Here is a 7,082-nt window from a genome sequence, read left to right as displayed (position 1 = left end):
TCCCGCCACCTTGCCAGCCCCCTCCCTCTTTCTCCTTCTCTCTCTCTCCTCCTTTCATCTGCGCCCAGCGATAACGCCCCCTCCCCTCTCTCTCGCACGCACACTATGTAGGCTTTGCTCCACTGCACCTGGTGATGTTGGGATGCTGCGGCGCTGTGAGTGTCTGTGGAGACAGACGAGCAGACAGACGGGTACTCAGTCCCATTCTTTCCACACGGTCACCAGTCTGCCTCTGTTTATGTGTTTGAGTGGAATGTTCGACATATTAAAAGGCCATCACAAACCATAGTGAATAGAGGAAGTGGATAATAAAAGCTTTTTGTTCCATACTGGGCCTTTGGAGAAGCATGCATCTGCTGCATTTCCATGCACTATATTTGTCATAATGGGCTCAGAGAAAAATCTAAGAAAATGTGATGATACAAAAAAAAGGGAAATATAAGCACCATGTTGTCCCTGAATTCATTTTACATTTGACTCGACTTTTACTTGTGTCAAAATGTGATGTAGGGTATAGCACTCTGAGCTGGTTTTATTGTTTAGGGACTTAAGCAGGAAACAGTGCATAAAACAAACCAACAGCTGAGCAAGCAATGCATCTATCAGTATCCATGGTGATGTCTGTTTCCTTCCATGAGGAGTCCCACAGCTTACCTGTTATTCATGCCTTCCTCTTAATATGGAGAATAACCCTCTGCAGCTGCAACTGCAAGTGTGACTTCATGCGGGAGAAACACTTCAGTGAAGAGCTACTCAGGCAGGATGCATTTGGGAAAGGCCTCCCGTGTTTCCCCTGACAGGACCTGAACACATCACACATCCAAGGAAACGACAATAATCTTTTGCATCAAAACCCTGTCACCTAACAATGAGCTGTACATAACGGTCAAAACAGATGGTTCTGGTCAACAGTCACTGACTTGGTTTGTCCTTTTAACTGGCTGTAAGAGTGGGTACAGGAATATACATTTATACTATAGGCTCCATATATGACGTGTTTTGCATTCGTCCATTTTAGACACGTCAAGCTAATTCTCTAAAACACTTTAATCAAAACAGAATAAAATAAGGAGTAATCTATCTTGCAGATGTGCTGAGTCATGTCTCTTCTCTAAAATCACTTTTATATTACTTGGCATTAAGTGGACATTTTTGAAAAGATGGCATGGTGGTGCAGTTTTAGGGCACTGTTTTTTTGCAGCAATAAGGCCCTGGGTACAAATGCAAAACTGTTAGAAGTTTGTATGCTGCAGTCCTTATATCTGTATTGATTGCTTCTGTGGGCTCCAGTTTCCACCCACAATTCAAACGCTAACTTGCTGACACTACTACCATATGGTGTAGTTGGCAGTCGTCGTTGTCTGTCAAGCACTGGCACCTTGTCTAAGGTTCACATAGCCTCTTGCTGAGCTGAGCTCCAGACCACCGCAGTTTGGCAAAGTCTAGTGGGGTGGACGTCTGAGGATTAATAGCTTTGTGTTTACAGTGTGTCAATAATGCATACACCCTACTATCATTTCTGTACTTCCTGTCTTACTGCAGACCCTTACATTCATTGTTACCCTGCCAGCCACAGCACTGAACTCAGGTCATAAGTTCACAGTAAAGCCCCCAAAGGGCAAAACAATCCCAAGTGAGCTTAAGTGAGTAGATTTCAGATCCTCAGGGCAGCGGTGTATGTTTGTAAGGTCACAGATGAAAGTACCAACCTTGACAAGCTCAGCTGAGGCCGCTCACACTTGAGTGGCACTGACGTTGCCACCTGTTTGGGCTGTTTGCTAACATGCTCGTCTTCGACAGGTTTCTACTGGCAGCAGGGACAGGGGGTGCAGCGGCGGAAGTAATGGCGCCCTTGCTAACAACACCTGATGCCAACCCCGTCCCAACCTGGGGAAAGTCCAAAAAAGGGCATTTCTATGTCCAACATGTAAGTGCAATTTGTAATAATCATCGCTGATTATTCGAGCTTGCTCATATGTGTTTCCACCTAAGCAGTCCTTTGTTGACACACAGCTGATGTTACTTGCATCAAGAAAATGAACATGCTATTGAATAAAAGGGCACAAAAAGAAATGAAGAGGACCAGGGAGCTGATTATTAATTCAGTAATCGTACCATGGATGCTTAAGAACAATTGTTGCAATATTGATTTGCATAATGAACTGAAATTTACAATACGCACCCTTCAACCCCAACTGATATTGCCAGTTTCAGAATACATTACGCAGGCAAACAAAGAGGTTCTTATTAGTCAATCCTTGCATGTGTGTGAGTGAGTGATGTTGGAAGGGAGGGCTTTCGGCGACTCTGACATCAGTGATTTAATTTAGCACCATTGTGTTGTGGCCAAGCCATTCATCCTGCTGCATTGTGTGTATGTGTGTGCGTGTTGTATTCTGAGTCTGACTGCTGTGTTTGTACTCTTTGATAAGGTTTTCCACTGAGGCTGCCCTGTTTTAGTGTTTTCTTTCTATTTTTGGTAAATAGCCAAATTGTAAAGAGAATATACGACAGAAAGGGGGTTGGTCTAGCAGAGGTGCAAATCTATTAAAAGTCATGATGTGGTTATATGTGTTTCCTTGACCAATATTTGGTCTTACGGTATGATGATTTCAGAGGTCATTATTTATTCTTGAAGCTTGAACATTTTAGCAACAGGAGTACAACAATGTAAACATATGATTAAAATGTCTATTACAGTAAGTTACTATCAAACAAACATCAGAGGAAAAAGAAGAGGGGTAATTTACACTAAAACACCATCACAAATGGCTGTATAGTGAGATACTGAAATGATCCGACACATTCAAAGAATAGGAAAAGACTAGGTTGTTTTTGTCCAAAATATGAACCGGCCTGACCACGGTGTAAACCACATCAGGTCGTGCTTCCGGATGCTTTTTGAAGATTACAAACGTCTTGCAAGTGAAACTATATTCTACAAAATTCAAAAACATTGTTCCTAACAACAACAACAATAACAACAACAACTGTAATTAGATCAATTACAACACTGTGCCACTGCAGCCCATCCATTAGCTGTGTTTTATTATTCAACACAAAAACCCTGGGAAATATGTACACTGAACCCATTGAGAAAGTCTATTCGCTGTCATGCATGTGAGCAGAGCACTAATCTGGTACTAATCCCAAATCAGAGGTGAGGGTTGATGCGCCAGCTACAACTAACTATGACAACTGACTATGACTGTATCAAGCAGCTGCTGCACCAGCATTATGCACACTGGCTTTACTCAAATTAGTATTTATATATATAAGCAATGGCAAAAGCCTGTTACAAGCAGTCAATCAGTTAAACCAAATACACTCTACATCCACACTGAATGTATGTAAGGTAGAATGATATTTTATAATTTGACATCTTTGTTTTAAAGACACAACGTGTATTAATGATAAGAAGATTGGAAAGTGTAGTGAAAACGCCTACCCACCCATGTACATGTGCATACATTACACAGATGTTTGCATATCGAAAGTGAATATGCATCTACATACTTCATATACAAACACGCATCTCATCACTGATTATGTAAGAATGCAGTAGAATTGCATTATATTCCCATTTGAATCTTTACTGATTTTCCTCAACTGTTTGAAAATCACTAAACACGACTACACAACATGAATGAGGTTAGGTAATTCTCACAACAATGCACATCTACGCAACAGCCACACACAGTATTTCCCTCTTGGGGATTTCGGCCACTTAAAATCTTCCAGATGACCTAACAGGGATAGACCGTGTCTCTCACACACTCAAGACAGAGCCTCTCATAGCGCCACACTGTGCATCGGCATCACACTAAGCCCTTTGTGACCCTACAGCAGCAAGTCTCTGTGCTGTCTGAAGAAAGTAAAAAAAAACAAAGGACACAGGCGACAACGGGGTCGCAGAGAGTCAGGGCGTCTGCCTGTCATGCAGAAGGACTGAAGGGACAAGGACCTTCCGCCTAACTGACAGCTGCAGTTACTCAAGCGAATCATAGCACACCTGAGTTTAAAGCGTATGGCCGTGCAGCTCCCCGCAGCGTCCAACCACTGTGTCCTTATGCAGCGACTTAACGCAGCATAGCACTAGCTGACAAGTGAGAGGACATCAAGTACTGTATCATCACACATATAACTCACGCACACTTGTGCTTGGGGCTTGTGATTAAAAGAAACAAGCAGAAGATGCTCACGCAAGATGTTTGTCACAAGAATTCAAACACAAAACAGGCTTGATAGGGAGCATAGAAGCATCACACAAAGCTTACACAATGTGCACGATACAAACACATACAGACATAAACACACACGTCCCAGAGGGATTGCAAGTTAATGAGTCAATACCCTTGAGGAAACACTTGATTGTCTCTGCCTGGTTAAATAGCAGGATGTTTTCAATGTCAAACAATCCCCCTGCAAACACGTGCAGATGTGTTGCATGTGGACGGTTACAAAGCTTACATGCAGGTATCTTAAATGTCCCTCAGCATAGCCCCCCTCCTTCTCACCAGTGCTTATGGTTACAGAGGAGCTTATAAATATTGATGGGAAGATAAAAGACATGAGGAGAAGTAGGGTGAAGAAATTGAAAATTACAATATTTAAAAAAAAACTGGAGTCCAATACAAGCAGTGTTTATGGTCCTGGCATCAAGCCTCATTTTTGACAAATGTGTGAGAGGAGCTTATCAATATCTATGTTTACCATCAAAACAGCTAGATGGTAAATGTTGAATGTTAGATCAAGCTTTCAAGGTCAAACGTCCCTTTCAAGCCAGAAATAACTAAAACTGCATTTATTTTGTGGTGTGTGTGTGTGTGTGCGTGTGCGTGTGTATTTGCAGACATGTTTGCTCGAGGGATGGACGTGACCCAATGTCAGCTTGTCTCTACCCAGGGCAGCACAGCTGGTATCAATTCCAATAACCAACCAAAGCGATAAGCTGACCATCAACACACACACACACACACACACACACACACACACACACACACACACACACACACACACACACACACACACACACACACACACACACACACACACACACACACACACACACACACACACACACACACACACACACACACACACACACACACACACACACACACACACACACACACACACACACACACACAGGACCTCTGGGAGGACAGATTCTTAGAAAGAAGCAGAACTCGGCGAGCTGCCAAAATTAAGTTTACTTAAACCAGTCATCCGGAAGTCGAAGAGAGAGACATGGAGGGTAATACTGTTGTGTCCTCAGTTCAATGTCACTGACTCAAAGGGTCAAGTCGGCAACTACCCAGTTGTCTGAGGGAGCAGAGGGGAAATCCAATACAGTCAATGAAATGATACCATCATTTTACTAGGGAACAGGGAAGTATCACAAATCCCTTCCCAAGCATTATTTGGTTTTAAAAAACAAATAAAACTAGGCTCAAAGGGATGTGTGTGTGCGTGTGTGAGTTCGAGAAAGAGACTAGTGTGCTGTCCTGTTTTCTAGGATAGCAATAATCAATGGCAGGCACAGCATGGGTTATCGATGACTCCCTTGTACAGCCACCCCCTGTTGGTTAAAGCTCTAATCAATTCACACTTTATAAAATCAGCACTTCATCATGACCAGGCACCTCACCAATGTCTGTCAGGTAAGAATCATTACCTGAAAGGAAACTGAAGCCGTACACAATGGTTCACAGAAATTAGCACTGAAAAGTGGATTCTGAGGAAAGTTAAATGCCTTCCAAGACGACAGCTGTGCGACGGTGAGCCGTCTTTCTGCTGACTCCTCCCGTTCTGAAGCCTCTGTTGGTAAATTAAGCCAAACAATTATCCCCTGTGATTGGCAGGGGCTATTGCACAATCCAATACAGTGGGATGAAACTTAGACTCCTGTTTTATTGGCAAACCTGACACCTCCCAGCTCTGCTGTGTAAACTGAGTCTGCACCGCTGAATTAATGCAATCATTTCCAACATGAGGCAATTAGGTTGTGATTTAAGCAGTCGCTGTGATGCTATTTAAGGAAATGGTGTGTATCCTCCCATCTATCTATTACCCTTGATCCCTGTATTGCTTTGAAGCGGTGACATCAAATGATTCATGATTAGTGCTGTGCTAAACAAAAGTGTTCCTCATATACAGGTACAAACAAACACTGAACCGCACCTGGGGCGGTCTAAATCACCATTCAAAGATCTTTTGAAATAAACACTTTGGACAGGCTGTGGAAGAACAGGACGTTACATCAGCTCCATCCTGACAGCCACGACGGCTTTTCTATAATAACTATGGACATGTGCAACTTCCAAACACACAGCGGCCACCAAAAGCAGTTCCCCGATATCAGTAGTTGTTAGTGTAACTGTCAGGGGATGACGTTGGGACTAAAATATCCCAGAAGCTCGGATGCAAAAACAAGCTTTGACTAGTACTGTATGTATTCACACACACGTAGCAATGTGCCCACACAGCACACACAATCTCATGATCCCTTCACTGTAAAAGTTGTGTAGTGATATGCTGAGTTGTCAACCCAGGCCCCTGCTTTGAATCGCAAAGCAGCCTATTTCTGCTGTCACTGTCAAATCTTTAAATGTAAGCTGGACCAAAGACTTTTATCTATACATGGGAATCAGTCTCAGCCCTGCTTAAATATTGATTGGGTTTGACCTTCAAATAGGCATTGCCTTATCTTTACAAAGTATTAACTGGTAGTCCAGGGAGGACCTAGACGTTGATAAGTGAAAACCATAAGGAAATGAGGAAGATACAATTAGAAGGCCTATCTGTATAAGTTACAATAGGACACATTCTTACACAGGATTTCTCACGCTATAGGTCTCTTGTCACCTAAATCTGATGGTACTGTTTTTCTATGGTGATGATGACATTGTGTTCAGTGATTTATTCGCTCTGCACCTTTAAAAGTGAAGTGTTGCAGTTCGTGAAGTTCTCCAGACTCATTATTTGATCTTCACATCACCCCCGGTGTCTGCAGAGCTGCCGTGTTGGCTGAAGAGAGTGGTGGTGCTCTGGAGGCTGGGCCAAAAAAAGGGTAAAGAGCA

Source organism: Pseudochaenichthys georgianus, chromosome 24, assembly GCF_902827115.2.
Source record: "Pseudochaenichthys georgianus chromosome 24, fPseGeo1.2, whole genome shotgun sequence".
In the NCBI taxonomy this organism is placed as follows: Eukaryota; Metazoa; Chordata; class Actinopteri; order Perciformes; family Channichthyidae; genus Pseudochaenichthys; species Pseudochaenichthys georgianus.
The sequence above is the reverse complement of the archived record's forward strand: the minus strand, read 5'-3'. Positions refer to the sequence as shown.